This window comes from Camellia sinensis, chromosome 14 (genome assembly GCF_055761805.1).
Source record: "Camellia sinensis isolate YWXY chromosome 14, ASM5576180v1, whole genome shotgun sequence".
Taxonomy (NCBI): domain Eukaryota; kingdom Viridiplantae; phylum Streptophyta; class Magnoliopsida; order Ericales; family Theaceae; genus Camellia; species Camellia sinensis.
The window spans coordinates 22390653-22409798 of NC_138974.1; the positions used below are offsets into that span (position 1 = coordinate 22390653).

General features: G+C 31.1%; 2 long non-coding RNA genes across 3 annotated transcripts; both read left to right on the forward strand.

The window, feature by feature from the left end:
• Positions 1 to 377: 377 nt before the first annotated feature.
• On the forward strand, positions 378 to 3822 carry LOC145807573 (uncharacterized). 2 transcript variants are annotated; one of them, XR_014350794.1, is made up of 2 exons: positions 378 to 1578; positions 3486 to 3822. It is a non-coding gene; the product is annotated as an uncharacterized LOC145807573 (long non-coding RNA). The 2 variants fall into 2 exon arrangements; XR_014350795.1 differs by having other exon boundaries at positions 378 to 1565.
• Positions 3823 to 15019: 11197 nt separating this feature from the next.
• LOC114256429 (uncharacterized) lies at positions 15020 to 18936 on the forward strand. Its single transcript, XR_014350874.1, has 4 exons — positions 15020 to 15401; positions 15483 to 15539; positions 16371 to 16509; positions 18865 to 18936. It is a non-coding gene; the product is annotated as an uncharacterized LOC114256429 (long non-coding RNA).
• Positions 18937 to 19146: the final 210 nt, after the last annotated feature.

The window sequence follows — 19146 nt, forward strand, 5'->3', positions numbered from 1 at the left end:
GTCAATTAAAATAGTGTGAGCGAGTTGTTTGATAGTTATATTGGAAGATGAACTCGATTACACATATCTACCCTTCAATATAAAAATAAACCCTAGTAAGTATTGAAATTAAATTTTAACAATAACTCTCATATTATCATTTTTAAAAATCAGAGAATAACTCTAAACAAATTGTATTTTTAATTTTTAAATATCTCTTAAAAAGCTATTTACTGAAATTAATCTTTTAATAATCAATTACATTCTAAAACATCTTTAAAAGGAAATTTTATCTTTTGGCCCTGTATCACTGTTTGATCATCTGTGTGTAAATGTAATATATATATATATATATAGAGAGAGAGAGAGGGAATGAGGGGAGGAGGGAGGAGGGAGGAAGGAGGAGATCAATCTTGATTGGGTTAGGGCTGGTTATGGTATTGGGAATTGTTGTGTACTTGAAGCTTTGGTAATTTTATATTGAATTTTGACTTTAACCTCTGTTTCATTTCATTTGTTCTCTTATTGAAGGGTTTTAATGCTTTGGTCTGCCTATTACTACAAATAATGAAGGAAACAGGGTTTGACCTAATATAAACTATGAAATCCTCGCATTTCAATTAGGAATCCTTCAATTTCAGCAATTTTGTGTTGTGTTGTGTTCTTGTTAAATTAAGCCAGATAATTTAGACTTTATGACTTCTCAGTGAAAATTGACTTTTGTTGTGTATCTTCTTCAATTAAGCACCACTACATTGCAGCACAAAATGGATTGTAAAGACATAAGCTGTAAAATACTTCAAAAGCTTTTTGATTTTTTTTTTTTTTTTGTCTCTATTTTTGTGGATTTGAATCCATGTCATATGGATCATAGAAATAAATGATCAAAATAATGTGGGAACGAACTTAACGGTTAGATCCCATTGAATGTTGGCAACATGAGTGAGATTTCATCTCTTTGGCTATATGATAATCAATTGTCAGGCACCATTCCTTCCTCCATAGGACATTGTACCAAATTGGTAGAACTTTACTTGAATGATAATCAATTTGTTGGGGATTTACCGGAGAGTTTGAATAATCTTGAGGAGCTAATGTATCTTGATGTTAGTAATAATAGTCTAGAGGGTACTATTCAATTGGGTTTGGGTAGTTTCAAGCAAATGGACACTTTGGTCTTGTCTTTCAACTATTTTAGCGGTAGTATTCCACCAGGGTTCGGAAATTGTAGTAGCTTAACTCAAGTTGTCCTTTTCAACTCATCATTCACAAGAACATCTATAATTCTGTATGTGTAGCTCCATTTCATATCACTTTATTTATTTATTTTTGGTGGGTAATAGTCATCTCAATTAGTGATGAACATGTATTTAAATGGTTCCCAATAAATAAAAGTTACAATGGTTCCCAATAGCTCCATTTCAAGTGGGAGAAATATCAAATGTGGGGTGACTGGTGGGTATTCATTGTCATTGTATTTCTTTGTATGAAGATATGATATTAATTATGTTGCCTTCTTGTTTCTTTCTATGATAGTGGATTGGAATTGGGCCCTCACAAAATGATGGTGGGAACTGCTAGTAGTGGTAAGGCTTTAAGGTGTGGATTGTGGGATAGATATGGTATCCAGGTTCTTAATGAGGAAAAGATATTGGTGTTGTTTGTATGGTTGTGGGTGTGCATATATGGCTTTGATTTTGACTCAAATGGTTGCTATATTTGATTGGTTTACATACTCCCCACAGTGAAAATTTTGACATTGAAAAGCCTTTTTCTAGTTAAAAATTTTGAGTAAAGAAAATGATTTCGCTTGGATTCCAATAGGACAACAATGCATTAAACTTAACCGAAAAAGGGCGTTAACGGGGTGAAAATGCGAATCAGCCTCCGAACGACTGTACGGATGTCACAGCCACCTTCCCCGTCACAAATAGGACCTGTGACAACAGATGGAATGTAATTAGCACACGTAGTTTGGGAGTTAGAGCTGAAAATGCATTAAACTTAGTTGAAAAATGGCGTTTCGGGGGCGAAAATTCAAAACAGCCCCCGAACTATCGTCTGACTCACACGAACAGTTTTCCTATGATAAATAGGACTTGTGAGAACTGACGGAACGTAATTCGGACCCGTAGGTAGGGAGTTAGAACCGAATACGCCCTAAACTTAGTCGAAAAAGGGCGTTTCGGGGACGAAAATTTAAAATAGCCCTCGAACCACCGTGTGGCTCACACAGACAGTTCCCCCATGACAAATAGAGCTTGTGACAATTGACGGAACGAAATCCAAACCCGTAGGTTGGGAGTTAGAGCCGAATACGCCCTAAACTTAGTCGAAAAAAGACTTTTTGGTAGCAAAAATTCATAACAACCCCCAAACCACTGTGTGGCTCACACGGACAGTTCCCCCATGACAAATAGGACTTGTGAGAACTGACGGAACATAATTCTGACCTGTAGGTTGGGAGTTAGAGCCGAATACGCCCTAAACTTAGTTGAAAAAGGGCGTTTCGGGGGCGAAAATTTAAAATAGCCCCCGAACCACCGTATGGCTCACACAGGCAGTTCCCCCATGACAAATAGAACTTGTGACAATTGACGAAACGTAATCCGGACTTGTAAGTTGGGAGTTAGAGCCGAATACGCTCTAAACTTAGTCGAAAAAGGACTTTCCGGGGGCAAAAATTCATAATAGCCCCCAAACCACCATGTGGCTCACACGGACAGTTCCCCCATGAAAAATAGGACTTGTGAGAACTGACGGAACGTAATTGTGACCCGTAGGTTGGGAGTTTGAGTCAAATACGCCCTAAACTTAGTCGAAAATGGCGTTTCGAGGGCGAAAATTCAATATAGCCCCTGAACCACAGTGTGGCTCACACGGACAGTTCACCCATGACAAATAGAACTTGTGACAACTGACGGAACATAATTCGGACGTGTAGGTTGGGAGTTAGAGCCGAATACGCCCTAAATTTAGTCGAAAAAAGACTTTTCGGGAGCAAAATCCATAACAGCCCCCTATCCACCGTGTGGCTCACACAGACAGTTCCCCCATGACAAATAGGACTTCTGAGAACTAACAGAACGTAATTCGGACCCGTAGGTTGGGAGTTAGAGCCGAATACGCCTTAAACTTACTCGAAAAACAGTTTTTCGGGGGCAAAAATTCATAACACCCCCCGAATACACCTTACACTTAGTCGAAAAACTTGCAACACTTAGTTAAAAAAGCAACAACTTTATTAAAATAACATCTACATATTCTAATAATTGCCTTTATATATTTATAGGACGAAGAAATTACATATTATATTGTTTGTGCAGTTGGTTGGAATAGATATTGCATGATACATATATATATTTATATATACTTTCTTTTATTTCCAAGAGGACATTTCTCGATTGTTCTACCTTAAATACATGTTAGAACATGTTCCATATGGTTGACTGAATTGATATTTTATAACCAATTCTAATGTTTCGTTTTTTTATTTTTCTTTGTAGATGGCTTTGTTGCGTGGACTTGTGGATAATCCATATTGGTGTATAGAGAAGAATTTTTCCTTTTGTGTAGAGCTAATATAATACTTTTGTTATCCTCAGCTTTTTGTAGTTCATTATTACTTTTGTCGTGGAACATATATCACCTTTTGTTGTGGTACAGATTACGATGGTAATTTGTACCATGCCAAATGGTAATTTCACTTGGTAGTAAATGTATTTTTTTGTATACGGAGGGTTTTGATTTTTGTATGATATATTTTGTATGGAATTATTATTTTAGTTTGGACAATAGTTGATTTGTATGGACTTTGATATTTAATGTTATTTATTTTTGGTATATGGATGCAGATTGTGGAATGATTGATAGTATGTATCATTTTGTTTTTATACGTATTACAGGTTGCATTGTATATAGACAGGTTATGGAGAAATTATAATTTCGCGATAAAACATAATATCATGTTTTTGGCAACTAAACAATTAGTAGCTAAAAAGAAATTGGGAAAAGACATTTGGCGACTAAAAGTTTTGTAGCCAAAAAAAAAAAAAAAAAAGACATTTAGCAACTAAAAGTTTTGTAGCAAAAAAAAAGACATTTAACGACTAAAACTTTAGTAGCCAAAAGAAAATCAAACATTTGGTGACTCAAATACTTTGTAGCTAAAAACAAAAAACTAAATTATAAACACACTTTTGCCGACTAAAATTTTAGTAGCAAAAAATGTAGAACTTTAGGCGACCAAATATTTAGTAGCCAAAAGAGGAACTCTTTACCGACTGAACATTTAGTAGCCAAAGATGAGGACTTTCGGCGACTAAATTTTTAGTAGCTAAAATAGAACTATTTGCCGACTAAAATTTTAGTAGCTAAAAAGGTGGGACTTAAGGCGACTAAAAGTTTGGTAGCCGAAAAGGGTCTAATTTAATTTAATTTAATATCCAACCTTTTGGCGACCAAATATTTAGTCGACAAATGAATACATTCATTTGCCGACTAAAATAATTTTAGTCGCCAATTAGCTTTCCCGACTACTTTTCGGCTACTAATTTTGCGACCAAAAAATTTAGTCTCTAAAGACCTTCGGCGACTAAAAATTGACTTTTGGCGACTAAAAATTTAGTTGGTAAAAGTGAAAATTTTTGTAGTGAGTGTTGTTTAAGGGTATTCAATATAATTGTATTAAAATTGTAAGATTTATTATTACTATATTTTATTTTATTTTTCTAAAATGTGTAATTTACTTAAATAAAAATGGGAGAGTTTCAAAACAGTATGATAAATAAAAAAAGGAGTTAATTACCAAAAAGTCATGTCTACATATTTGGTGGTAGCTTAGGTCCTATCAATAAGTTTTTGAACCAATAAGTCCCATTTATAAATAAAAAGACGTTTTGCCCTTTAATCCCAAAACAGAGAATGTTCTCAATTTCAAAACTGAGAATGTTCTCAATTTTCAAAACAGAGAATGATTTCAGTATATAATTATCAAAACTAAAAAATTTCGGTTTGGTTTCGGAGAAAAGTATGGGATTGAAAAGAAATATAATTCTGCGAACTTGACACATTAGATTGTTGAATTGAGTTTTTTTTCATGATTAAAATTGAAAATATTATAAACTGAGAATATTCTCAATTTCAAAAAAATTTTGTAAATTCAATAAAATTTGATAATCTATAACAAAATTTATGAAACTATTCGGTATTACCTATTTAAAAATAAAAAATAAAAAAAAGTTTCAACACCCAAACTGCAGAGAGAGGGATTAGTTTGATGTGATCATCTCCGAGAGAGAGCCCATGCGAGTGAGCCGATGATGATGATCCAGCCTTGAGTGGATTGGGTTGACGGAGTCGAAATCGTTTAAGGAAGAAACGATTACAAGAAAGGGAAGCTGTTATGGCTGTCAGAGAATCTCAGAGACGAGAATCTATGGCCACTAGTGGGAGATTGCAGCGGTGAGGGCTTTGGGGAGATTCCTTCAAAGTCTGATTCATTTCTAGATCTGGTTCGAGATGTCGTGATGTCGAGCTTCAGGCAATATAGTTCGTAGAACCGACGTGTTCTCAGCTAAGAGAGAGAGAGAGAGAGAGAGAGAGAGAGTAAGAGTAAGAGAGAGGGAATGAAGTACAACAATGGATGTTTGGCAGCTATGGAGTAGGTCTTGGAAGGATAAATTAGGTTATTAAAAATTAATGGGACTTGAAGGAGCAAATGATTTTGTTTAGGACTTAATGGAGTATAAATTTACAAAATGGGACTTGTATGTAAATGCCTCTAAAAAAATTTTTAAAAAATATGTGAGATATAATTGATTTTGTGATGGGATGTAACTAAAAGATTATGTGAGAACACTTCCATATTTATGTTAAAAATAAAAAAAAATTCTCCCAAATAAATGTAATTCCCGAATAAAGTGTGTTTTTTTTTTTTTTGAAAAATATTATAGATTCCAAATTTTCTACTAAATGAATAACCAAATGTCTCACATAGGTATGAGTCCATAAAAGTACGAACCCCACTCCCATGTCACGCATTTAGTCATTTATTTGGTATAAAATCTGGTATCCCTAGCATTACTTTTTCTTTTTTCTTTTTTTTTGAACACAAAGGGGTGTTTTGAGAAATTAATTAAAAAATGACATTTTGATTTCTTTTACTTTTTTTTAAAAATACTTATAAAAAAATAGACAAATAATAAAACTCAAAAAATTAAAAAATTAATCTTTAACCAACTTCTCCAAATAGTTCAAAATAAATGGTTGGTTTACGGAGGGATGAGAGAGATTCCACGTCATAGTCAGAAGGTTGCGATTAAGGATTTGCATAATGTCAAAGTCATCCTGCCTTGCAAGTTGCAAGGTGGAGGTGTACTTGCATATCGTTCTCACTGATGTTGACATTTTAGGTCAAATTTGGCAATCAACAAATAATCTACTTTGTATTTTTTTATCTTTTTTTAATCAAATTATCTTTTTATTTTTTTTGTATATTTTTTCGTAAAAAGATAAAAAGTACACTTATTTAGGTCATCCCAAATAACCCCTTAATATCATATCCAATCTTTAGCTAATTTTTTTTACAAAAACACTTTAGCCTGTGTTTGGCAAATGGGTTTGCAGGTTTTTTTGGCTATTTTAGTCACAAAAAACAAAATAAGCTATTTTAGCCATAACAAACAAAACATCACATCTAACTCATAATCATTACATTCCTCTCTCACAAAAAAATTCAAAAAAGCCAAAAAGCCAAGAAGCCCTTCCCAAACCAAGCTTTTAAGTCCAGGCTAAAATAGCCAAAAAAGCCAAAAAGCTAAAAAGTCAACCCACTTCCCAAACGGAGGCTTAGACCCCAGTGGTATAACCTCCACTACCCTCATTGTTTTTTGATTGACTCAAAATTTTTTTTTTTAATCTTGCTCTCACAACCCCCCACGTGAGGGTGGGGTGCTACGATCACCCCCACTGGGCATCCCAGCACTCTCCTTTTTTTTATTAAATTTAAAATTTAATAAATTTTTTACTAGGGACATTCATAAATCTTTTTTCATTTATTTATGTTCTATTTCATCTAAATTATTTTTTATATTCAATAAGTTCTATAAGTGATATTATTATCAAAATACCTCTAACAACAATATAATGGAGCACATTAATATTCATATTGACAATGTGAATATTCTATAATGTAAACATTCATATTATCAAATTTATTTTTTTATTTTTATTTTATAAAATTACATATTCAAGTGAGATCTCATTTGATAGATCTCATTAATTAGGTTTCAACAATACAAATTTCATAGAAAAAAAATATATGTACAATGAAAATTATGAATTTTTAAAGTTTAATATATAAAAAAATATATTAAATAGTCCAGATTATTGCATACAAGTTGCTAAGGGTTCAAAAAAAATTTATAAGGGTAAAATTATTTATAAAATATCTTAAATATGGAAATTATAATTTGGTGAATAGGATTTATTGAAATACAAGAATATGTCATGAATTAATTGGGATATAAATACTTGAAAGAGTATTTCCTAATAAATTTTCATTTTTAATAAAGATGAAATTCAATTTATTTATTGAACTCATATCAAATTAAGTTTTCATAAAAGAATTTATCAAAAGAGGAATAAATCAAATCTTTCATCAAATTTTTATAATTTTTTATTTATTAAATTTGATAAAATTGTTAAAAGATGAAGGATTAAAGATTATTATTATTTTTTTTTTCACTTGAATTGGTTAAAGAAGATTTTTGGGATAGGTTAGGTATTTTTAAAGATATTTGATTATCATCATTAGAGTGAACTATATCAAATTAAGTTTTTGATTTAAATTGTTGAACAAATTTGATAATAAAAAAAATATGAAGGGTTAGAGATCCTCTTAGCGAAGAAGTTATTTCATTCACGCGTATGGTTCGGGAGAAAATTATGTTGTGCTCTAAGACAAGTATAAGGGGTATTTTAATATGAATTTTATTCTCTAAAATAGTGTGATTTATTATTTTTATGTCTCTTTTTAAGGGATAAGAGGACAAGTGTCTTAACATAAGTGGCGTGGAGTAATGTTTCAAATCAATTAAACAACTTCTTATTGTTCAGACATCAAGATTCTTTCAAAAATATATTTTTTTATAACAATCTTATTATGATAATTTAACAATTTATATTTAAATTTAAAGAAAAATTATCTATCTATATATTATATAAGTAAAACAGAGTTTTTAGTGAGAAGAGCTACGGGAGTTCTAAGTGCCCAATCTAAATTTCTTGATTTTTCAATTTAAAAAAATAATTAATAAATCACATACTAACCAGCTTGCTTGGTTGTGTTTTTTCAAAAACACTTTTGAGAAAATTTTACTTTCTTGTTTTTCGTATTTTTTTGGTTTTATTGAATTTTTTTAACATTTTAAGTAATTTTTTTTACTTTTTAGATATACCTAACATAAATATACCTAAAAAGTAAAAAATTTGTGAAAAAAATCTTTTAAAAATTCACTAAATACCAAAAATACAAAAAAAAAAACGAGAATTCAGTACATTTTTTGTATTTTTATGAATTTATTAAAATTTGAAAATATTTTTCACAATTTTTTTACTTTTTAGATACATCTAAGTAAAGTGCATCTAAAAAGATAAAAAAAATGTTTAAAATTTTAAAATTATTCACTAAAAACAAAAAAAAAACCAAAAACCAAAAAATTGAGTTTTCAAAAAACTCAATCCAAAAACTCAAACCAAACACTGAACACTTTTCTTTTTAAATAAAGAATGCATTTTTTATTCCTAAAATCATTTCTTCCTTAGCATCAAACAAGGAAGAGTTTTCCAATTAAGAAAAAATAATTAATAAATCACACACTCAAAAAAGGAGTTTTTCAATTAAAATAATAATAATAAATATCATACTTAAAACTATTTCGTCGTAAAATGTTTTCTATTAAAATATTTTAGATTATTCACCATAAAGCATAAAATAATTTATATAATTAAAATTTCATAGCATGCTTTTTTTTTCCCCTCTCACCATGGCCATTACTACTCAACGTATATATCAAATTTCATTATTTTTATACACAATAAACGTTAATAGAGTTTCTTTAAGGTTCAAACTCTCAACTCAATTTGTTTTTTAATTTTTAATTTTTTTTAATAATGAAAATACTAAATGTCATGTGTTGCATTTTAACTAGTTCATAATTAAATTTATGGAGTTTTTATATTAAATCCTTGAATTATGCCATCATAATTACAATTTCAAATTACTTCCTTAATTTATGTTTACCACACCAAATTTATTTTCAAAATTGCTTTTCTAAGATTGCATTAATGCATGAATTTGATACATTTATACATACACATATGAAAAATAATTAATTCTTTAACTTAAAATTTAAATATTATTGATTCTTTAACATGGCTTGAGAGCCTTCCATTAGACTTGAGAGGTGTTGTTAGGCCTTCGTGAGCTCACTTTTGGGTCACATTTTGATAATCTGAATCATTCATATTTTAGGATTCATCGAGTAGATCATTCCTGTAAAAATTCAAGTCTATCAGATAATGGCAACCATGTTTTGTATCAGTTTTGTATGAAAAAATGGATAGTGAAAAAATAAATGATTCATACAAAATGTGAACTGTTCAAATCATCACAACAAGCCCCAAAAATTGTCCCATTGAATGTTTAATTCGATATTAGAACCCCAAACTAATTCATATTGGTCACGAATCGATAAATTATGATATAATTTATACATAATGTTTAAATTTATTATTATCAAATAACTTTACTAAGATTAAAGCTAAAATATGATATATAATTTATGGCAGCTCTATCTTAGATAATTTTTTAATATATGAATCTATGTAACTATTTATTTCATTGTGTTAACATAAATATATAATTTTTTACCTAAGTTCAAATTTTTTAATAGATATGCATAAAATATGTTCATATTTCTTATTTAAAAAATAAAAAATAATTATAGATATTTATTTACCAATTTAATAAATAAATAGGTCAAATGATTCATAAGTTAGATATAGACCAAGACAATTTTTAATGATTAGATGAAGGTCACGATGGTATAAATACACAAGTCATTTATGTGTAATTCTGATAAAAATGAATAAAATTTAATTTATTATAAATCATTTTTACTATATATTCTAGATAAATTTTATATTATTATTTAATTTTAAAAGTATTTTTTGATCATTTATTTACACTCGTGCATAGCACTACCAATGCCATTTTACTAGCTCTTAACAGAAAATAAAAATAAAACTAACTAAGATTTTAAAAAGGAAAGTGGTGTTTTTTTTTTATATATTTATTTAGTAGTTTCAGACTACAAAAATTGTCGAACTTTATAGGTTATTGACACATAACAAAATTAAGAAATAAAAAGTGATTCCTTGAATTTTTTTGTTTTTTTCATTAAGTAGTATTAGAATACAAAAATTGTTAAAAATTACTAGTCACTACAAGAAATTGCACTTTTGGCAACTACTTTTGGCGACGACGTCAATTTTTCATAGCCAAAAGTATATTTTTGGCGACACAGTGATGAATTTCGTTGGTAAAAGTAGACTTTTACCTACGCAATTTACTATCGTCGCTAAAAAAGTATAACATCCTTTAAGCGCCAAAATTATTTGTTGGCGCCAAAATTTCAAAAGTTTTAGCTACGAGGCTTATTTTTTACCAACGCAATGAGTGTTGCTATTAGTGTGCTTACTTTTGGTGACGACAAGTTGGCGTGGGCAAAGAGTTAAACATTTAGCGATGATAACACTATTCGTTGGTAAAAGTTTTACTAGTGAAACAGGTGATTTATTGATTTGTGTTTTTATTATAACTTTTGAAAGAGCTTTAAATATTCTAGTTATTGAATTGTAAAATCAAAGTGATCATTGTATTAGATTACAAAATAAACCCATCAAGGCCAAACATACTCTTAAGTTGAGATGACTAATTTGACTTAATTTAAACTTTTCTAAAGAATGTGGTTAGATTATCCATTTCAATATATTTGGTTTTACTTTCAGATTCTTTTCATTGTGGTTTTATGTTTGGTTTTATTTTCATAAATTAGTTTAAATTTTTTTTCCTAAAAAACTATATAAAAAAAAAATTGGGTGAAAAAATAAAAAATATCCTTATCATTTTTATATAATTTTATCTTTTAGGTCATACACAACAATAAAATTGATTTTTTACCAAAACACATGGACGACCTACAAGACAGGGGTTCTCATCATAAGTAACATAGAAGAAACAAAGGAAGAAGAAACAAAGTGAATTGGTTGGAAGGGGAAAGGGTTCTTCAAACCCTTGTTCTTCAAAGTTCTACTATCAATTGAATCGGTGGAGATTGAGAGGCAAACACGGCAGTCCTGAAGCCCTTTGGACGTTCTTCAAAGCCATACGCTATGTCAACCTACACAATACAGAGAGAGGATCTTGCTGTGAGAGGCAAATGGTACTCTCATCTTTTCGGCAGCAAGACTAATTCGACGGTAAGGCACTCATCTCATCTCTTCTCTCTTCTCTCTTCTCTTCCTTGTTCCTAAAACCCTTGTTTCGGCTCTCTCTCGCTCTCGCTCTCACTCTCACTCTCGCATTCGGTGTAGTTGGCGGTGTGATTGGAGTGGCTGTGGGTAATTTCACTCTACCTAAAACCCTAATCCTACAAAGAAAGAGAAAAGAATTTGAAGAACAATCAAAAAATCTGGAGGTATTCCTCTCTCAATTGATTATTTTTGAAACCCTCCCTCTCCTGAAACCCTATTTTCTCTCTCTGAAATCGTCCCTCTTGTAAAATCCTCTTCTCTCTAATTTTCCCCCTCTTTTCTCTGTGTAGGGTTCTCTCAGAATTCTGATTCCAATCTTTATTGGCTCTTACAGATTTGGTATTTTTACATTTGAAATGAGGCTTGCTAAAATTTTATTTTATTTTGTTTTTTCATATATTTCAGTTGACAAGTAATGAAATAATCGATGAATATTCTCAGGCATTGGGCTTTTTACATTGATTAGTGTAGTATTTTGGAGCCATACTTTTGCTTCTAGGGTGTAAAAAATGTCATATTGTTTTGGCATTAGATTTATAGATCTAATTATGTTCTTTGGATTTTGATGATGTTTGTAAAAATGCATTAAATTGTTAGCAATTTAAACAAAAGTATTTTGGAACTATATTTTCATTGTGAAAACTCGTGATTGATTTAATTCATTTGCGCCGCTGTTTGTTTTCGATGAAAATAGTAACAGAAACAAAAAACCAAAATTTGAAATTTTTTTCAGTCTTCGTCCCGTCATGATAATGCAATTATTTTGGTTGAATTAAGGCAAAAGCTATATTCTTGTATTACATTTTCGTTTCGTTACAAATGTATTGTCGTTAAATTTTTTTCTTGTTGCTGCGAACTTGAATGAATTTGAATTCAATTCTAAATGGCAACACTGAATTTTGTTCTGTTTGTGATCTATGTTAATTGAGAAAAATTAAACATATCTGAAAAATGTTACACAGCACTCTGATTGTGGATTTTTGAGCTTTCCCATTAGGTTGAAGTTATACTGGTTGATTATGTGTGTTCTCTCTTACTGTCATGGAATTCAATGTGCCATCTGTACTTTGGGAATGGTAGTTGCTCTTGGTCGTCTTTACCATGCAAATGGAGTTAAACTCTTTGTTCTTGATGCTCATTATCTCATATAATTTTTGGATTTCATTGGAACCTATCATATCGTATAAAACGTAGTTACAATTCCCGTAAAAGTATAAAACTTGGTTCCAAAATGGTATCTTTATGCCAGGTAGAATTGCAGTGGCAGTAATTGTGAGAGGGGTTGAAGGTTTCATATCTCGTTGACTGTTGTGGTTATCTTAGTGTTTGTAAATGATTATGAGTTGCCGAAGGTAGGGTAAGGTGGTTTACTTTGAAGAAGTGATATTGTAATACTGAAGTTCATTTGTGGTGTTGGGTTAGGGTAGTGCCTAAATGGTGGTGGTAATGATGGCTATTGTTGTGACAATACATTGTGGTTCTTGAGATGAAGGCATCAACAATGAACCACTTTTGTCACATTGACCACTTTTTACTGTCTAATTTACTGCAAAAATATTAGAAATTCTATATATATATATATTACTAAAACATTTATACGATATTGACATAAATTTTTAATATTGTTTTTGAATCACTAACAATACTCAATTTATTAGAATCTTTTTTGCCTCTTTCCATAGAAAATTTATATGAGCATTTTTATGTTGTAATTCGCGATCTTTTCTTGAATTTCTAAATTCTAGGGTATATTTGGTTTCTATTTTAGTCAACCAACACTTCACCCCTCAAGAAATCCAGTTTCTTTTTCATCAAAAATTGAGTGTATATATATATATATATATTTATCTATTAGTATGTGTACTTTTCTGCATAATATGAAGTGTATTGAGTGAGAGTTGTTTGAATCAGTGAGAGAAAAGTTGAAAGGTAAATTGGGATTTTTAGGATAGCGAGTGTGATTTTTTTTTAGTAGTTTGTAAAGCTTTATATATCTATGTATATATAAAGATATAATCAATTGTAATACAATGTGAGAATATTGATTTAGCAAAGAGGATCTATATATATATATATATATATATATATATATATATATAAATCAAAACAAACAAATAACAAACGATTTTACTATTAAAAAAAAAAAATTGGAAGGGGAAGCAACAAATTAGTTTTTATTTTGAGGCCTGTTTTCATCATGTTGCATTATTCTTGTTGAATGTTTGCTTTTGTGTTGTTTTTTTTAATTTTGTCTATGAATATGTGTCCTGTTATTCACGTCAAAAGAATTCAGACCTTATTTATCACACAAAAATGAACATTAGTGTTTTTATCATAATATTCAGATGTACTAAATTTCAAAAATGAATATTAGAGTCTTTTTGTGTTCCTATGAATTTTGATGGGTCTACGAAAAGCTTCAACAACTCAAAGGACCATATGCATTCTAAGAGCTCCTCCGAGAAGCTCGTCAAGAGCACTTCCTCTGGTGAGAAACATACAATACCCATTTTGATTCTTGGTCCCTAGTATGCAATACTCATTGAGTTTTCATCTGGGTAACTGATAAATTTTGATATAGGGACTTGGGAGGATATGATTTATTTTTACCAGTTATTACCAGTACAGGTAGATTTATCTTTTATTTTTATTTTTTATGGTGGAGTGGCTTTAATTTGTTGTTTCACTAAGTCTATTCATTAAGCAACAAATTGGGATTTGATTTATGGTAAGAATAGAGGTATTGGCCAGTTTCTGCAAATGTAAGGTCCAATATGGATGTCAGTAATGGCTTTGGTAATATGATGGACAAGGACGTATCTCAGATTTGTGCAGAGGTTTTACATACAAGCAGTTCATCTCCCCAAGAGCTTGGAGATTCATTTAGAAATAATGTGAGTGAAGATTCACCAATAACTTCTCACCTGTTAAGAGATGATTCTCTTCAAGAGACCATATCTCTAGGTCTTGGATTTCTTGTTTCAGATAGGGAACGAGGCCAGGGGGTGGAAGTGTACTTCAAGCTGATGTGGTGAGTATATCTTCTAGCATTTTGTCTAATAGTTCCACTGCAATAAGTAATCGTGAAGCAAGACAGAATAGTAGAGACTATTGTGGGATGCTTTTTCAAGACGTAGTTCTAGAAGGCTTATTTTTTTATATATTTTTTTTGAAAATTAGTTCTAGAAGGCTTATTGATTCCCAAACATTTGTTTTCTCGACTGATGATGATAATAATTATTGCGTTATGAAATTTTATGACAATCACAGCTTTTGGTTAAAAGGAACCAAGGGCATTGAGCTTGTAATTTATTCTTTTTTGTATTACTATTTATTGTGGGTTTTATGGTTAGAGAGAAATGCAAGATTTTTTCAAGACAATTCAAAAGATACTGGGTAGTTTATGTGATAAAATCTGTTATTTGGCTTCTTTTTGGGTGTGTTAGTTTCAGCACCATTTAAAGGAGTTCCTTTGTTTTCTATTAGTAGTAATTGGAGGGCTGTGTGCCACATGTATCTTCATTGTTTTTTTTTTTTTTTCCATTGTTGTCTTTGGAGAATCTCCCTTATCCTTCTTTTTTGCTTTGGGCATTCTATCTGTTTTCTTTGTAATTAGTATGTCCTTTTTGTTGCTGAATGATAAAAAAAGAAATGTTTATTAATCTGTAGCATGTGTTTTTTTCTTGTTCTTGACGTTTTAATAGTTGACTTATCTTTATGTCATGATTAATTAATTGAATAGGTTGGAAGCTGCCGTGCTGGATCTGGTTGCAGATGATAGTGGTGGCATGCAGAAACAAAAATCTAGATTCCACTGGGATAAGGTATATCTTGTGGATGTTTATTTTTTTTGTTTTTCTTTCAAACTATCTCCTTTTAAACTGTGTGAATCTGTTTGCTGGCAGAGGAGTAAGAAGTACATCAAGTTAAACAATGGGGACCGTGTGACAGCTAGTGGAAAGGTATTTTATCAAAGATCTTTGCAGTTTTACAAATATATAAAGCTTTTTTATTGTTATAATTGGTATATAGAAGAAATAGGTGTAGGGGAGATGCTTTGCTTCTTGAAATTAGGTGTAAAGGGGTTTTCTTGTTGAACATATTTATTTGCAGTCTACTGAGTGTTAAAGATGTTCTATTTTTTGCTAAGAGTGTTGAATTGTTAAAGATTTGTGGAGTTTGCAGCTTCAAACTTCTTCCTATGACGGGATAATGTGGAGTTTTCTATTGGGGTTCACTATGGGCAGGTTCTATTAGACATTACCGAGTCCTTAGTGACTGTGAAATTGAATTTGAACCTTAGGAAAGAGTAGCTGTTCAAAAATTAGTCTTGATGTATTTACTTCATTGCTTGTGGATAACTCTTCATCTTCTTTTTCGTTCTTTATAATTTTGAATTCTATTGAAAATATTGGAATCATGCTTAACAATGGAAAGAATTGTTATTTGTGTTATTATAAAGTTAGTATTTTGAATTGTACCCCAGACACATGCACATATTTTTTTGAATGATATGCTGTCCATTTTCTAATATATCTTTATGATAAGAAACTGGTCTTATGAGATGACTCTCAAGTATATGAAATTACTTTTATTTGTTTGGCGTGTGATACATTGCTTTATGTTGCTTTAGTTGTGAATAGCATGTTGGATGCACCTTAATAAGTGATTTGATTTTATAGGGGGAAAAAGTGGTTTCGTTCTATCCTTGGCTAGAACTAATTTTGCTTACTTGTCTTGGTGTGAAGGTTATTTGGGATTATTTACTCTTTTTGTCTTTCAATGGTGAGCAGATAAAGACAGAGGGTGGTGCAAAAGTAACAGCTAACAAAACTGGCATATACAAGAGGTGAAAAGAGCGGTCACATAATAAAATATCCCTTAAAGGATCCAGTTATGAGGGCAATGCTGAAGAATCCAAAAGTTTTTCAGGTGAGTGCTTTAAAATCAGAAACTATTTGTATTCATTCGGGCCCTTGTTCTTTTGAATTTGGCTATTCTGTAATTCTGGAGTTAACACAACTGAGAGAAGTTGTAGGTTTTTGTATGTAAATTGCTGACAGACTGTTTATAGATTCTTCTGGGAGTGAGCAACTATAGGAAACATTTGGCCTTTTTTTTTAACTAAATGAAATATGTGTTTTGACTTGAAACTTTTGACTTATTTTGTGAAGATACACCTATTTTTGCAGAAATCTTGCAATTACTCTTGACTGAATTGTTGCATTTGGTGCAATAGATTGATCACTTGTTTCGAACAATGTAAATAAGAGCTAAGGGAATTTTATGGTTGACACATTGTGCAGAAAAGCTGTTAATCTGATCTGAGAAGTTTTTGTTGGATCAATTGTTAAGAGCCTTTTGCTTTATAGGAAAGACTACTTTACACATTAAGAAAAATATGCATATTTTATTTTTTGATTATGATTTATTATGATTGGCATGCAAAAGTTTGATTGTTGATTTTTAACTTGTGAGAGAGAATTAGATTTGGTTGTTGTTTTTCAAAGATCAGAACCCAACATGCATGAAAAATCTTACTATCTGGTTGTCCTCGTATGGAGGTTTTTGAATTGAGTTGAGTGTACTGTAGGAGTCACATGCTTGTAGGCTTGGAAGCATTATTTTCAGAGTGAGTTTGAAGGAATGATGGGGTTTTTTTTTGTTTTTTTGGTAAGAAGAGTGGTTAAATGATTAATTGTTAGTAATTGCTTTTTTGTGCCTAGCATAGGGTTCGACATCAAGGTTATTACTTGTACCACCATTGCTCACTGTTTATTCAAGTTTCCAAACTGGTTTTACTTGCTTTCATGTAGCATGCATTTGAGACCTCCTTGATTTTGTAGGTGATTATTTATTTGTTTATATAGAAGTTAGAGATTTTATAGAAGTTTGATTAAATCGACTATTTGTTTAGTGTTGGTAACTTAATTCTCATTTGTTCCTCTCTTTTGTGTCTATATACACACATATGTATGAATATTAACATTTTTGAGTTCTATGTTGATGTGTAATAATAATGCAATCTTTGAAGTGTTGATGATTATGATGGGTTCTCACTGGAGGACTTTGTTAAAATATGTTTACTGTATGTGTTCCATTTTCAAAGATCAAAGATAATGGGTACAAAGTTCTACCTGGCAACTATAAATGTAGTGTAGTTGCACTCCAATTCAACTCCTACATACTTCTCACTCAATATCAAGGAACAATAAAATTACATTGATGCATTAGCGACCTCAAGAGCTTGATTTATGCCCAGGAGTAGGCATATAATGTTTTCTGTAAAAGAGAACAATTTAGAAATATGCTTGAAAGGAAAAATGCTGACTCTTCTTTTTGTAAAGGAATTATTGGATCTTCGTAGATGTACATAATTCTAGTTTCATGACAAAACTAGTGTATGTTTGTTGGCAGTGATGCTGAGATATAAAATAAAGGGGATTTGCCAATACTGAAATTTTAATCTTAGTGGAAAATTCAGCAGTAAATTTGGTTTGATTTTCTTTTGTTAAAATCTGCAAGTTCTTGCTTAGTTAAGTATATCGACACATTTATCTTGCAGGGAAGAAGTGCAGATTCATTGTCTCAGTATTTTGGGGATCCAGCTAGGTGCCCTTTTGAACAAGGTTTGGTTTTATTTTCCACATTTACGTACTTATTTTTCTGTTGCTGTCAAGTAAGGAAGTTCACTACATTTCTTTTCTATTTGATCTGCCACATTGATTATGTTAGAGATGTATCTGTATGTAGGTTAGATTAGATGATGGAAGTGAAAATGCTTACATTTCAAGGTAGCCCTTAACATGATCTTGCTCACATTATAGTAACATAATGTAAATAACGAAAGGATTTTTAAAGTGACCATAGTGTATAGCAAAACAGCCAATAGTAGACATAAAAGAGAGTTAGAAGAGAGGAAGTATTACCAGTCTCAATAAATCTCCATGTTTTTTGTCCTCTGCTTCAATGACTATGTCCAGTATACCTCCAACCGTGTGACTGGTAATGCAGAAATAGCAGATTATATCATTTAGTATGTCTAAAACTGTACTATATGATTGTTAATCTACAAGGACAATACAGTAAGATTAATTTCCAAATGTGTGATGTATATTCATGGGATTTGAAGAGACAGTGTTTAGTGAATAAAGTAAGGTTACAGTATATTCTTAGTTTGGTACTCTTTACACTTGTTGGATTGGCATAAAAACACAAATTTGGCACCTCGATTTACGAACTTTAGCTTTAAAGCATCATCATCATTATCATGACCTTGGCTTTCAGGTGGAAGTTACAGTAGCATCCAATTTAGTTGGCGAACACGAACTAGAATTTGCATTGGGATTGCACGGGGACATGCCATTCTTTCAGGTGGACATACCACATATCGGTCATCGAGATATCAAAGCTAGAAATATTCTCCTTGACAAAGACTTGACACCCAAAATTTCAGATTTTGGTCTACCAAAACTTATCCCAGCCAACATGAGTCATGTCAGTACCCGTGTGGCAGGAACGACATAAGTTCTAACAATAATGCATCCATTTTTTTAATCCATCTAATCA